General features: G+C 45.5%; 1 protein-coding gene across 2 annotated transcripts in view; it reads left to right on the top strand.

The window, feature by feature from the left end:
* ATXN1 (ataxin 1) overlaps window positions 1-16,264 on the top strand; it is a 1,517,977-nt gene that overhangs the window by 579,291 nt on the left and 922,422 nt on the right. For both annotated transcript variants that reach the window (XM_069613567.1, XM_069613566.1), the window contains exon 3: window positions 4,763-4,965. The gene's annotated coding sequence lies outside the window, so the exon portion shown is untranslated. The remainder of the gene's footprint in view (window positions 1-4,762; window positions 4,966-16,264) is intronic.

The raw sequence follows: 16,264 nt of genomic DNA, 5'->3' as shown, positions 1-16,264 counted from the left end.
ATAGTATCACTTCCTATTATCCATATAGAGGAAAGCTGCCAAGCTTCGGATTGTACCAGCCAAATGTGCTATTGGGTCATGGCGAAGTATGCTATGTAAACAGATGACCATCTTGATGCTTTGCTGATATGTTATGCTCTGTAATGAAAGTTTCTTTTCACAAGTTGGTCAGTTTAAGACATGGGAATATGTGTTAGGTTACAAACCTTTGAAACTATTTCTTAATTATGTTATGTCATGTCACCCAATAAATATTCTTATATGGTTCTTTACGGACCTGACCTTAAGCATTGAATGAATGGCACCCATTTGTTTCTGCTTCACCTGTGTGTCAGAATGGATAAACCAGGCGGGTGCCATCTTCTCTACTTCCTTTTCTTTACACTTACTGTCTCAGGCGTGTGGATACTAGCATCACGGATGTCCTGTACAGTAGCAATGGTTACATATAGTGTGGATACCTGCATCTAGAAGCCTTTTAAATTGTCAATGATTTCATATAGTGTGGACAACAGTGCCAGGAAGGGTTTTTACAGTGGCAATAATGACATTCAGGGTGGACACCAGCATCATGAAAGCTTTTGTACAGTGGCAGTGATATCATATGTTGTGGGCACAGTAATGTCAAATGCTCTTGTGTACCTTTGGTGACATAGCATTTTTGGGATTATTTCTAATTTTACTCTACATAACTGATTGTAAATTGTAAGGTGTTTTACCCTTTTCTGTTGTTGCAAAACGTGCCGTGGAATTACACCATTTTAACACAATATTTTAAAACATTTTGTTGTATCTTGAGTGTTATGAATACAGAGGGGAGTGCACGCGCGTCTCCTGCATGTCGGAATGTTGGCACGTGAGGCTGGGTGACGTGCGTGTGTTCGGGAGTTGACAGTTAGAGAATGCCTGCCAGGTGGGGTGCTGCCGGTGTCTCTTCAACGTTACCAACTTACCTTATGAGACAATAAACGTACTGAAAATACCACGTTGTGTCCTTACCTGCCTGCCACTTTAAAATATTACACTGGTGAAGAGGATGGGATTTGTGCTGCTGCTGAGGGGGCAGCGGAGTGGATGGTGACACTGCCCTCCAACGTAATCATCCCACCCGGTGGGGCACTGGGCCTGCCTGACGGACTGCGGGTGTAGTCCACGTTGCCGTATAGAGTGGCACTTGCTGTCTCCAGCCGGGGTCCAGTGCGTGAACTTCTGCGTCCAGTGTTGGAGGCCCGGTGTTGCAATTGAGGTGAGCTGGTCTGGAGCCGGAGCGGCCACCAAGCGGACTCCGGTGGGGTGCAGCGGGGGTTGTCTTGGTCGAGTGCCCCTGGGTCCAGAGCTGGAGAGTCCAGGGCCAGAGGTTCCGGCGGAGTGCTGTGGCAGCGGGGGCTGGTTGGATCCAGTGCCGATGGCAGTGTCTCGTGACAGAGGTTTAGAGTGGCCTGCTGAGGGGCTTGTGGGAGTCTTACGACCTGTGGCAGAGTCTGGTAGTCAGTGCCAGCACAGTGTGCCCTGTGCTCTTAACGGAGGCGGATTTCTGTTGACCTGCATAGCGAGCAGCAGAGGCTTTCGTGTCCAGGCCTGGTGTGCCGCTGGTGTCCAGTGGGTGGCGCTGTGGTGCACGCCGGTGAGGAAGAATTTCAAACTTTTCCAGTGTTACCTGCGGATGTTGTTGTGAACTTCCTGGTCTGCTCGGGAATCGAGTCTTGTGCTTCGGGTTCCTGGTCCCATGGATCCTTGGGACGGTCTTCATGGCAAAGCAGACAATGAAATTTGAGGACGGTGAGTCTTTGTTATAGGAGCATAGTAACATCAGTGCTCCTGTTCCCTGCGAGACTTCCGTGTGTGGCAAGCCGGAGAAAAGGGCTTAATTGGCTGCTGCCTCCGCTCCGCAAACTCCTCCCCCTTCCTATTCCGTCCGGCTCTGGGGAAAACAGTTTCAGAAGTGGTCGCGGCAGGGAAGAAAGAACCCATTGACGGGGGATCCCCCTCCCTCACCTGATGCGAACAAAGCGCAACGCTGAAGACTCCGGCACCGCGCTCGACCCAGACCGGGGAGCGCAGGCCTCCAAATGACGTCGACTGGAGCACGCTGGCCCCCGGATGCCTCCTATGCATGTTTTGACCACAAAGGGGTGGGGTGCTGCCGGTGTCTCTTCAACGTTACCAACTTACCTTATGAGACAATAAACATACTGAAAATACCACGTTGTGTCCTTACCTGCCTGCTGTCCCTTGAAGAATTTCCCATCATCTGTCTTCTTTAAGATTAATGGGAATGAAACATGTCGGGCTAATGTTTTAATTGTGAGAATTTAGTCACAAACTAAATGAGGCATTCACAGCCATCTTTAACTGAGAATTTAAATAAGTGTTTCAGTGTAGAAACATCTTTCCAGATCAAAGTGTGTCCCATCTGACATGTGATAATTGCACATATTCTTTTCATGTCATATAGTTGTTTTGGTATATATTGTTTGAGTTTAGTTTTTCCTTGTTATTAGGTTTGTTTTTTTCACTCATTTCGTGTTTTTTTGATTTGGTTGTTTTCCAATTGTTATTGTACACCCAAATATTTTCCTTTAGGTTATGTATTATTGTGTTTTTTCAATATATTAGAAAGTTTGACAGCTTATTTACCGCCATTTTTTAAAAAAAAAGTATTTTTAAAAAAGAGAATGTTGTTTCTTAATAAAATGTTTTTTAACCTAATGATATGTATTAAATAAAAGATATATATATTTTTTCCAACTTGGTCTCAGCATCAGTTGTTGCCACAGAGGAATCCAGTTCATAGTGTTTCCCCAGGGATGAATATAGATCCTTAAGGGCGTTTCTCCGAGAGGTGTCAAGACTTTTCTGTTTTGACTTAAATTTTTGTAAAGGGCACCGTCTTGACCCTTTCTAGTACAAAAATACCCTAGTCCTTTCTAAGTTTTTCAGTTTTGACTTACCTGCCTGCCACCTTAAAATATTACACATTTCTCTGTCGGGAAAACACCCCAGACCTGTCTAGCTTGGTTGGGCTCCCTTGCTACGTGCAGTCGCTCACATTCTTTCATGGGAAATATGTACACCCCACCATTAAACATAATCAACATTTGCCACTTAGATATGATAGATTTAGATTTGAAAAAAAACTACCAGAGGCTGCCATTTTAACTTCCTTGGACTCTCTACATGTTACTCTGATAGATGTTTGGTATGTTCCTATTTTAGGGCACATCATTCTGTACTCATGTACAGTTTTTGGAGTTTTATTTTGCCAGTATAAACACAAGACTACATGTACCATAATGCCAACTCATAGCTTAACAGCTTGGACATACATAGCTTCTCGCTTGGGCTAACGTAGGTCGTCTTTAATATGCATTGTGTGACTAGATCATCTGCTCTTAATCAGTATTTGAAACAGCAATTTGTATTATTGATAAAGTGAATACAAGTTACATTCTCATAAAAAAGTAAACCAACAGTAAATCACGTGACCTGGTGTTTTTGAGTTTTCGAAAATCGTTTGATTTACTTTACCAATACGGTGTTTTAAGCCAAAAAAAGAAAACAGGGTGTTTAGATATTACCTTGCAACTTGCTCAGTGTGCGACAGCAGGTATCCTCTCCAGGTGGACTGTGACATGCCCTGACCTGAAAACCTCCATTCTCTACACCCTTAGGGTAGCCATTTGTCTGGTATTTTGCCGGATTGTCCCGTAATTGGGGACTCTGTCCCGCAATTTGCAGAGTGGCTGTGCGGGATGCAGGTTGTCCCGACTTGCATTGTTCCCTGCAGTGTGACTCTCGGGAGACAGCAAGTCGGGACAACTTGCATCCAGCACAGCCTCTCTGCAAACTGAAGTGGCTGTCTACACACCACGGCGCTGCAGCCTGCTGCTTTCTTTCTCCGGGCGGCTCCACGGCCACGGCTCCTTTTTAGCCTGCAGGTCGAGCTGCTAACACTCCGACACCTGTCTTCATTCCAATGCTAATGCTTTGTTCCTGGGGTTGTGATGGTCATGTTTGCTGTTAAAAAAAAGTAACCATCACCTCCCAAGGACAAACTATTTGCATTGCAATTAAGCCAGGTGTTAAATGCACATTTAAATTACAAATGGAGCGGGCCAAACGTGAATGACGCTGTGACATCATCACCGCATTGTGGGCAACTGTCCCGCAAAAGGATATCAAAAAGTTGGCAACCCTATCTACCATGAGTCAGCCCCACTTCTCATAATGCACTTTCAGCTGTGAGACATGCGCGAAGTGTGGTGTATTGCGCCTCCATCAAGGGTATCCGAACCTTGGTCTGAGCATAACAGAAAAGGATGAGGTAGACAGTGTCAGTGAAATTGGATCAAACGAATGAACTACTTGGAAAGATCGACGGGCAAGGCTTGGATTCTGCCATCCCCTCGCGTCCACACATTGAGCGCTCTTTTCAGGATGTGGGCTGATCTGAAACTTGCAAGCATCGCACAGCAGATCATGGAAGAACTTCCGGTTATTTTAGATGGGGGCGCCCAGAGTCTAAGATTGAACTTCTTGTTACATTTTCTTGTGGTTGAAAACAAAATGGCGGGAAAGCATGCAACCCTGTGTCCCGCTGATACAATATTTTAAATGGCTTCTGTTGAACTGTCTCCACTCGCATATAGCACTGTGCTTGTAAAAGGGCAGACTTCTGGTTCCATAAAGCGTGCAGTTACTTTTCAGCTGACTTTTCTTGACTTCCCAGCATTCACGCACTCTTGTTTTCTTCCTCCCACAGGCACATGTCAGCAGTTGTAGGAAGACCAAAGGCGGGGGCAGATCCTGAACTGTGAAGACTGGTAAGGGAGGCAGACTGCAAACAAAAAACAAACAAAAAACGTGAATACTCTGTGAAAACGAGCATGCCCCTTAATCCAAATCCTGTGTTCAGAAGATCATGACTCCAAAAGCAAACCTCCACCACGGTCGGTGAAATAAGAGGTATGTACAATTTGAATTTAAGGAGAATATTATTATTGTGTGCTTTCATCTTTGTTCACTCAGTATAGTAACGCAGCGTTATATTGGCAGTCCTACCAAAATATATGTTTATTTAATGAATCCAGACAGCATCCAACTATAGATATTCAACTTTGTTATTGCATTTCGTGTCACACTTGGTGAGGACGGTTTGCATTCCTGAAATCTGGCTCTGCTGTGCGCGTCACTGTTCAGAATCGCATCAGGTCCTCTCACTTCCTCTCACGAGTTCAGTAAAGTGCGGTGTGTGCAGTTGGCTCAAAATAACCAACTTGTTTTATTCCACTTCAACACTGCAACTGAGTTGTAGAAATCAGTATGTACAAATGTATGTATTGTGACATTTGCATTTGGGTTAATATAGCACAGATGTCTGCAACCTTTGGCTCTTCAGATGTTTTGGACAACACCTCCAATGAACTATGCTAGCAAGGGCTAATGGGAGTTGTAGTCTGAACAATCTGGAGACACAAAGGCTACAGACCTCTTATATAGAGCAAACCTAGCTATTAAGCAAAAAGAGTGATGGTGCAAGTGGAGGTTACAGTTTACTGTACCTTGGATATCTCAAACTACGATTGTGGTATAGTAGTGGGTCCTAAGTGACCCCTGGGTATACCCTGAAAAGCAAGGTCTTGAGTTCCTTCCTGAGCTATAGAAGCGTTGGAGTTGGAGCGTCCTGATTGTACCCGGTATGCTGTTCTCGTCAGGCCTCCAGATAAGGGTCATACTAGGCCTTTTTACGCATGAGCATCTTGTAAATATGACAGCGTTATTTTCCTGTGTACATTTACACACACGTTTCGAGCAGAGGGCAGTGCAAAGGTCTGGATACTTGACAGAAACCAGAACACTTCTTTAGATTTTTATCTAGATGGATATAATTGCATTCCATGTAGAAACGACTCTGAAACAGAATGTATTTCTGTGAAGCCTTTAAAAAAAAAAACTACACACTGTGATAAAGGGAATGGTTTCTTACCATTCAGCTTCTGCTGTGTTGATGCTCATGGAACAAACAGAAGCACTGTGCATATTTATTTTCCTAACATTTTAGGATTATATAATTAATAAGATGGAAAACTAAGTTGTAATTGAGAATTAATCTTTTGTAACAAATTATGCTTTTTTCCCCAGTGAAAGCAAACCAGTATTGCACAATTGTATTTGTCAGAGTTCCTGTGCTGTGTGCATAATCATGCAGAGGCAGATCATTTTTGAACTGATAATTGTATTTACACTCTAATTATAAAGACAGTGTGTAAAATGATGAGTATGCACGGTCTGGTTTACATCCATTCAACCTTGCAGTCAATGGGGTACACTACTATAAATGGTCAGTTGCAGCAGAGTCTTTGCTCTGGGTGAGTGATTCATTACACCAATCACAGGTGTTCTAGCCTCTCAAATCTTCACGGCTACAATTAAAACATGCAAAACCTGACTCTCCAGGAAGTTCAAGCTCTGGTAAAAAAAAAAAAATGAAAGTTACATTTGTAAATGAAATAGAAACTCAGCAAAACCTGTCCCTGTGATTATCCAGATAGGTATTTAACTTTATGTAGCGTTTCATACGTGGTTCGTCCAACATCTAGGCACTGTGATTATTATACCTCAGTCCATGCTCAGTTTACCGACTTATATAGGACGTTAGCCAATAAGATAGCTCAGCCGAGTTGAGCGCCCGTTGTTGCCATCTGTGCATGATCTGTAGGTTGCAGGTTTGCATCCTAGCAAGGCCAACTCAGCCTTTCATCCTTTCGAGGTTGATAAAGGAGTACTGACTTTGGTTCGGTGATAATTGTGATCTATATGTTCTATGTATCATTTGACCATGAGATTTTATGTAGAATTTAGCATGGAATGCTCGCCTCTTTGCATTGTTGTATCATAACATTGACATACCATTAGATACTAATAGCTCCAGAAAATTAGGACTTTCATTAAACATCAAAAGAAAATTCTGTTATCGAACCTCAAAACACACAATACAATGCATGTTTGCTTCACTTTGTAATTGGCTAGGTTTTTGTGTTTTCAACATTTAAATATATACAGGAGAGATCAAATTGCCAGACCGTAGAGAAATAATGAAAGGTGTACTCTGTCACAATGCAGAAAGCTGCCGCATATTAATGATTTCCATACAGTTTTTGCACGTCGGCTGAATGTCACATAATTTTACGCTCTTGCAAAGGCGAAAGGTAATTTTTACTCTCTTGAAAACTCTTTTACTCTCAAAGTTTAAAAATAGGGAGTGAAATACTCCCACCTCAAAATCTTATCTGGAGCACAGGTTCTAGTAGGCTGGGGCATTGAAGGAGAAGGCCTGTTTCCTGGAGCCAGTTTAGTCTCGATACTCACAATGGTCTGGCTCTTGGAGGAAGCTGAGTTCACAAGCTTGGCTGATGTTCAGTCGGTAGTTGTCATATATGTGATGCAGCCAGTTTTGAAGAGTATCTAGGCTGGGATGAGTAACAGTGTTATTCTCTTAGGATGGGGGAGATGTGGTCACATTTCTTAATTCCCATTATGAGGAGTGCCACAGCATGATGAATGGCTCTAAGGTGGGGCCAGGGGTGTGACGGGGTGTCGGTCAGGAGGGCATTCCCTCAATTGAGGTGTGAGCTTACCAGGGCATGGGCAATGGTTCTGAAATCCTCTTTGGAAGGAAGGGTTTTATCTTCGTCTTCCGGTGGAATACCAGTTGATAAAAGGCAGTTTGGGCTTTTATGCTGATATGTTGCCAGCTGGAGAGATTTCTGTATTACTGTTGCATTTGATATACATCGCTAATTCAGCACTGTCTCCAGACACTGTTACCAGATTATTTTTAACAACCCACCTGGATGGCTCATGCTAATCAACCTTTGAAGGATCAGTTGCCCTGTGTTTTATGATGTTGTCAGAACTCCTCAATTACAATTTAAGACCATGAAATAGGGTTGAGGAACCTCTATATTCAGATCCATTCTTTTTCATGAGACGGACATGTCCCATTGACCCCTGTCTGCCAGTACGTTTGGTCCCACCAAGAGGCCCGGTCATTGCCTGCTTCGTCAACATTCTGTTGGAGTTGGCACTACGCTGATATCAAGCTTGGCACAATGTTTGAAATTCATCTGGCATCGCATGAACTATTTCCATCTGATTATGTTTCAGTGTTTGAGAGTGTGGTGCAGTTAAGGGGGGAGTCCCGAAAGACAGAACAAGAAAATAGATATTCATTATGCAAATGAATTTCCACCCACATTGTACAAATTCATGTTATCCGGCTACATCGCTATTGAACCTAATCCAGTTTCACTCTTGACTGTGTGGTCTTTGCACCCACCGTTTCCTGCTCCCTGAAGATGCAGAGCCTTGTTTGTGTTCTCGCTTTCTCAATCCTCACATATGGGCACGTTTGCAATGGGCTGAACTTTTATTAAGGAGAGATCTACCCCAGTCGCGCCACAAGATTGGGTTTTGCACCCAAGGCCGACGTGAACTTGCAACGTCATCAAAGTTGGTCTGATCTATTACATACACAGCTACTGGCTTTGCTTCTGTTGGGATATTCTGATATCTCCAGTTGTAGTTCATATCTCCAAAGAAAGTTGCTGTTGTCTGTGTCTCACTTAAAAGTCATTGAGATCAGAAGCTGGTGAACTTCCTGCCTGGAAGGTCGGCGAGAGTTGCGGTTAATACTTTGTATAAGAATGAGTAACGGGCCTCCTACGTGACAACCAGGGTTCGAAATTGAGATGGGACTGGAAGCTATTTAGCTCCTGCTTGTGGCCTAGATGGGCCTGGTTCGCTTGACACCAACAGCTACCAGGAGCTACTTCTAGCTCTCCAGGCCAACTGATGCCGAACAATCACGCCTATGTGACTTTAACTCTGTATGTTTGGGACAATCCATAAATAAAAATTAGGACTCATCTTTAAGTCATTTAAAGCATAAGGAGTCATACATTATTGGCAAAGTGATATGTTTGCTTTCTATGTAGAAGTTAGATTTGTGGTACGCTACATCATAGCTCCTGGTTCTCCAGTGGTATCTCCTGGTCATTGTTTAATGCTGGATACCCAGGCACTGTGTTTAGCTCCAGCTTATAAAATCTTCATTTCGATCGCTGGACAATGATGGCCATTGGAAAGCCTACAGTCTCCGCAGTAGTGTACAATAACACAACAACCCCTTAGCCTCAGCCTGACCAATAATGCTAGAGACAGATTCTGATGCCAGGGGGTTTGGGGCAAAGAAGCTCCTCAGAGATCATCAGTCAGTGCCATTTCACCACTGCGTAGGTGTCACGCAGGCACCACATTGGGATCTGAGTAAAGCTTGAGGGCTGATCACACACCCATGCCCCCTCCCAGTACAGCCACTGCCAATGCCTGTTTCGTTTTTGTATAGCACGTCTTAAGGTGGTCACAGTTTTTTGCACTGGCAGTTGTTACTCTTAAGTGGAGAGACAGAAGGTGATTTGCTCAGGGTGATTTGCCCAGGATCACACAATTCTGGTTATGTTGGGAATCCAGCTCCCTGATTTCTAAATTAAAAACCTGTTCTTACAACAGTTTGTTACAAATACGAAGTGTCATATCAGGCAACCTTCCCAAGCCTGCCACCCAAACATTATTTGTGTATTGTGTGCAAATGATTTGCATCTCTTTGATTGTTTAACTAGGGGGAGACATGCCACATTAGGATGCAGAATATCAAAGGCGGATCCCCTTTGGTATCCCCCACACCACCAAATATTGTAGCTTATTATTTGTTTGAACTTTCAGTGAGACAGGGGGCTCATAAGTAAACCGGGGGATACTCAAGTGGTCATAGAAACATGTTGGACAAAACGAGCATGCAGCAGTGTTGCTAGGTCTGGAAAAGATCCGGGGCTACGCTAATGTCGGGACTGTCGCGATTCGGGGCTAGCTAACCTTTTGTCTGTTGCCCCTGAGCCCTCAACCGCTCCCAGCAACGCCTCTGCGAGCATGGCTCACTTGCAGGGGAGAAATGAGTACAACAGAGAAAGCAGAAAGCAGTAAGATAGCTGGATTGAAACATTAGAAATTCACCTGTGTTATTCTACGAACTGGGATGTCAGATGCAAGAAAGGGATGAAGTTGTGAATTACAATTCGACAATCTATCTATGAAACAAAACATACTTCTGCATAGAAACAGCCGCAACGAACTGCTCCATTTGAAGAGAAAAGGAGAACAGCCATACAGAAGCTTGGTGCCAGGCTATATGGCAGCAGACGGCTATAGACACTTGCAGCTTCTCTCCATTGAATTGTGCCCGCCAGTCTGTGGTGCCAGGAGGGCGAGCAAGGGGAGTGGAGGGCTTAGCTCAGGGGCCGTTGGGCATTGAAAGCAATCAAGCACTGGATGCCTGGCAGCCTAGAGAAAGCACAAGCTACTCCAGGCGCCCAGACCGCCACCAGAACACAAGAAAGCACGCTCACTTCTCACTGCCCTCGTGTCCTGAAGGTAGAGCGAGGTCCAGGTGCCTCCCCTCCGCCCAGTCTCCCCCTATTTATACCAGAAGGGCAGACATTAGGGTGACCAGACGGCCCGGTTTTGGCGGGACTCTCCCGGTATTTGGAGCTCTGTCCCCCTTTCTCCAAGATTATGCTCCCATTGGAAACTGCAGTGGTCAGGTTTTTTTGTAGGAGGTCTTCATAGCTGGCAGGCAGGAATGCACAATCTCGCACAGAAAAAAAATATGCATTTTACAATTTAAGAATAGTGTTAGTTTGTGATAAATTAATGATACTATGTGTTTCTTTGAACAATAACACTTAAACCGCCCTTCCTCCCAAACGCTACTTAAGTGCAGAGCCTTGCCAGCCGTTTTCAAAAGTTAGTCCTACTTTTATGTTAGTTGCCCTTTCCCGGTTTTTTACTTTTTAAATCTGGTCACCCCAGCAGACGTGCATGTTCCCCCCTATACCCCTCAGTGATTGTCCATGGCTGACTTCCTGGCAAGTGTTAATGGCTGCCGATCAGAAGTGAACGAGGCGCTATCTGCCGAGTACGCTCATATCCTTGCAGGTGAATCCTCTTGTCAAAGATTCCCTTCGCACCAACCGCGCGAAAATGTGCCATGATAGTGTTGCAACGAAGACATCCGCAACGTGCAAACTCATGTATCTGGGGCAGGCAAGTCGCACCTAAGATCTATTTCTGACTGAGCTCGGGTAACCCGTAGAGTCCTGGAAGCGGCGGAGCCGTGTTCGTCGGGGCCTGCCCGAGCCTCCCCGCTGAAGGGAAGGCGCTGGCCCCTCCATCGCCGGCAAGCCATGTAGCCAGCGTCGAGTCCCAGGGATAACGTGTCGCTGCCCTCTTGTTGGCAAACACGACTCTGTTCGGGAATGCAGTCAGAGGAAACCAACTCTTCCAGAATGTATAAATAACCGCGCTCACGCTTCTAGGTTTGTTTTTCCAGTGAGCCATGTATTTGTGGCCTGTAACGAGCTTGGCCTGTTGGCCGACAGTTCCTGACAGCTGCTCTGCAAGAGGCTGCGCTCCAGTTCCCGGCTTTAATTCATGGTGTCCATGCCTGCTGGCAGGGCATGGCGTGGCATGTTGCAGGGGGGTTGGGCACCTTAAGGGAAGGGACCGCCAAGCAGGGGGGTGACTGCAATGGCATGTAGTAGCTGGTAATGCAGCGCCACCAGACATAGGGTGGCGCAGTGCCTTATGTGGGATGCTAAATCGAGGGCGTCTCGTTGGGGGAATGGGTACTTAGTGGCGTCGCCAAGAATCAAATTTAGGAGGGGCACAGAGGGGGCCACAGACAAAAGTAGGGGGCGCCACAGTCAAAAGTAGCAGGGCCGCCTATAAAAGGGCAATGTGTGACGTCAGAAGCACTCCTGCAGAGTATCTTTTGTGCACACGAACCACCACACCCCTTTTGTGCACCTCCCCTCCCATCAGAATGTGGGCACTAAACTATTGACACTAATGACCCATCATTGTCGGTTTCATGCACTTCATTCTGATTCAAGGGGCTGCTCTTGGCTGCAGGGTGACTTAACAGCTCTTCGTTGTTGTGCGGCAGCATTTATTGTGGCCCTGTGTGAGCTCTGTGCTGGCAGACAGTGCAGAGAAAATAGCCCAGCTGAGGTAGGAGGGATACAAGGGGGGCCCAGGATTCCCCCCCTCCTTAGCGACGCCACTGTACTTAGGCCACGGCCTTAACGAAAGCATTGCCTTTTCTTTTTTTCTAATTTGAAGCGCTGGCGCCTTCAGGCAGCCCGTGTAACCATACAGCGCTTCGGCTACACAGGGTGCCTGAGGTGTCAGCGTAGATGGGGCTAGTCATGGGAGCCCTTTCTGGTGACTGCCGGGTCCTGGCCCTGGCTAGCCCCGGCCCACTTAAAGCCCAAGGGTGGCAGAACTGACCATCCCCTATGGCTTTTGGCAGTTCAGTGATATATCTGGCCATTACAGGTGGGTGGGTGGAATCAAAGAATGTATGCTTAGAGATAAGCAGCCTACCAGACTGCTTTACTCCCTAAAAAAACAAGCAAACACTGGCAACAGCACAAAAAATCAGCTGAACTACCTCCAACAATCAATAGGAAACAATGGACCCATATAATCCTACCCCCTGCTTCCACCCACACAGCCCCAAAAATAGGCTTGCATCGATGGAACCTGCGGAGCAATGGTAGTGTTACTGCTACATATGGTAAAATACATGTTTTGATGTACATGTTATTAGCTGCAAAGAAGTATGAATTGCAAAAGGAGACCTGTTTTAAAGAATGTCTGTACTTTCCTAAAAATATTCCCATTTGTAATTGGAATTCTTGTTTTACTATCTAAAAAATCATGTTGTTCCCAACTTCCAAAAATAGGCAGCAAAATACCCCCTCTCTTTAAATGCTATCAGGCCTACTGGGGGACTGTTGTGGTTTGCAATATTTAGTGTTAGAGTTCGTAATCCTACTCTGCCTCCCTGTTGCTCACTCAAAGGGATAGAATAAAGTCGAATGAGTTAATCGTTTGGAAAGTAGGGATGAGTTTGTCCCTCCAAATACTTAAATTCCGTTGCGTTTCCAAAATAATAATAATAATAATTTAGCATTTATGTAGCACCACGAACCCTCAGGCACTGGAGCGCTGCTTGTTATTACCCACGGTGTGTGGTGCTCATGTATCGACCTCGGAAGGATGAGAGGACCCTGCTGGGATTCGAACCTGCATCAGCAGGCTACGCACAGATGTCAAAGCTGTGCTATCGAACCGGCTATAACCAAAATGACCAAATGACCACAATGCATTGAACTCTACCTGTATGTACATTTTTCCAACACACATTTCTAATTGTTTGAGCTTTTGAGCTTTTTTTTCTGTTGCAGTGAAATGTGTAAAAAAAGAAATTTGAGCAAATGGGCCTGGGAACACATTTTCTCGAGGAAACATCATAGAATCCGCTTAGTACTGCATCATGTGTCCGACATCTCATGCTCTGTGCATCCAGGAGTTACATTTCTTGTTTGCACGATGAGACCTGTTTGCACTTAAGTGCAAACGCAAGTGGCCACCTGTGGGCAATTTGCGCCTGGGAAGAACGTGACCTCCTATTGGCAAAAAATGCATTTGAGAAGACAAATAGACAAGCAGGATCCCAATAGAGCAATATGGCAGGACATATCGCAGCAGCACAACATGGCATAGCACATTGTGTCTACATTATAGTAGACATAATCATAATCGGTTATTGAAAATGCGCTTAATGCCTAAGAGGTTGCTAGGCGTGGACCTGGGATTCGAACCTGTGTTGCTCTGCTTCCACGTCGAGCGCATTGCCACTGAGCCAAACTACCTGTGCGCAGTACAACAGAGCATAATAGTATTGCAAAGGTAGCATGTCCCAAATTAGATATTATAGTGGGTGGTGAGAGGTGGGGGGGTGTGGAGGGTAATAGGGCAGCAAGAAAAAGCCCATCATGACACAGGACACGTGTCCGTGAAATGAAGATAGAAAACACTTGGGAACCAAGAATGTATCATGACAATCACTCTTTCATTCCTTACACACACAACACACACCCCTGCGCAAAACTCTACAGGTTAGCTGGCAAAAAAAGAATGCGATTGAGAAGAAAAGGCCCAGACACGTAGGGAACAAAACCCCAACCTTGTTACCCCTACTTCATCCCTCCCCGAGGCCAATTGCTCTTCCATTTTCTCTAGAGGCGCTATGTCCTGTAAAATGTTTGGGAGAAGCAAGAGCAAGCTGGCCAGTGATGAAAATCTCCTCCTTTGTAGAGTATGGGGTACCCTCCCATGCGTACGTGATTTTGAAGTGTGCCTCTGTGCTGCGTCCGTTGAGTGCACCGGGCTGGTTCGACCATTGCGTTTCTTTAGTAAAATGTCTCAAAGGAGCTACTTGACTCTCACTATTTACTTTGGACTTGCTTCTGCCACAGGCTGCATTTTGGCCGCGGAAGGGTGGAAGAGCCGTCCCGGTAGGACAAGGGGCAGGACAAGGGGCCGTCCCGAGCCTCATGGATCTGGCCATTACAGCAGGCTGGAGGTTGCATTCTCTTTGTCGCGAGACGGCTTCCATTTGTTTGCTCGATGGTGAAGAGGTCTCGGGGTGGAAGGAGGGATTGTTGTGCCCTTTCTGAGGTATTGGACCGCACTGCGGGCTTAGCACGCAATACCGTCTCTGTGCATAACCTAGTCTGGGCCTCGCGTGCTGACCGCTGGTGGGGTGGGTGCCATTGTCTTTCGCTGAATGTCTTCTGTAAGTCACATCCACCGTTGCCTCCATTTTTCCAATCCATGCTCTTGTAATGGGTGAATGCGTTCTTTGTTGTCGTTCGCTGGTAGGAGGTTGGGCGGAAGGGTGGACATCGTTTTCTGCTGAGCTATTGTAGTCCCCACCAGCCAGGATTTCTTTTTCCAGGGAAGCACCTCCCTGAGTTATGCCAGAACAGAAGCATGGATAAATCCTTCTTTCAATGTGTTTTGATCCAATATTGACTCTTAAAGGGTTTCCGGAGCGAACCGTCAATGGAATGATAGTCCATGGTGATTAAAGAATGCTCAGCCAAACAAGTAGGCGGTCATGTGCTCTGTAGGCAAATAAACAAAGGCTGTTCCAGTCTTTCAGGTTCTAGAACTTGTAGACTAAATATATACACCTTCATGTCTTCTCCTCTATCAATGTGTTTCATGCCCATTCTTTTAAAGATGAATCGGCATGTTGCCGGGTCCACCCTTGTGTAATGGGGAAGAAGCAAATGTTTTTTTAAGCTTTTGTTTAAAATTAAATAAATAAAACACTGTTCGCGCATGAAAGGTCATTCATTAAACGCTGATGGAATATTTACTGGGGTTGCCTCAAAGCCATTGGAAATGAGAGGGCTTTCACCAGGAGACAGTGAGGGAAACTGACATGAATGAAAGCACAGGAGTGCCCCGGTGAGACCCAACCCAGAATTCCTCTGGTGCTCAGTGCAATTGTGACAAGCGCTGGCCAGAAAATCTAATTGTTCACTGCTGGCTCAGCACCGACTGCTAGTTCAAAGCAGATGAAGTCCCATTTCCTAAGCGGGCCAAGTCAGAGCCTGCAAAGTACTCAATTAATTTGGTCTGACAGTGCTGAGACAATCAATACATTTATTTGTAGAGCGCTCTATCACTCAAGGCATCATGGCGCTTAAACAACTGATAGAATAGATGTAAACGAAACCCAGGTGTCAAAGGAGGTAAGTATCTCTAAGCTTTATCTAAAGAGAAATGTTTTGAGATGCTTTTTGAAGGATAAGAAATCCACCATTTTTAAGGCAACGAATTCCAAAGTTGGTGCCGGCCTATGAAAAGGCCCGGCCACCCAAATGTTCTTTCCTGTACTTGGGATCCGGGATTCCATTGTAGAGCAACACATTGGGCATCATTACATGTTATGCGGTAAAATCCGGCCATGCCGCAAAAGACCGCAAAAAGTCCCTTACCGGCTTCGACAAAACCGCTGATAGCACTTCCGACCTCCCGCTACATGCAAATAGCGGAGACCGCTATTAGCGATCACCGCTATTAGTGGTGACCGTAAAATTGCGGAACCGGAAATAGCGTCATCGCACAGGAACGGGAAAGAGCACGGCGGCCATCTTTAAAAACACAATCCATTGCCATCCTCAGCAGCCAGGACCTGTTTCCACACGACTCCAACACCAAATCATCCCGGATACCCTGAAGATGCCAAAGGCCATCAAGAAAGGCGCGGATCGGCAGCGCAAAGAAA

The sequence above is a fragment of the Ambystoma mexicanum genome, chromosome 5p (genome assembly GCF_040938575.1).
Source record: "Ambystoma mexicanum isolate Mex_15411 chromosome 5p, UKY_AmexF1_1, whole genome shotgun sequence".
Classification (NCBI taxonomy): Eukaryota; Metazoa; Chordata; class Amphibia; order Caudata; family Ambystomatidae; genus Ambystoma; species Ambystoma mexicanum.
The sequence above is the reverse complement of the archived record's forward strand: the minus strand, read 5'-3'. Positions and strand labels throughout refer to the sequence as shown.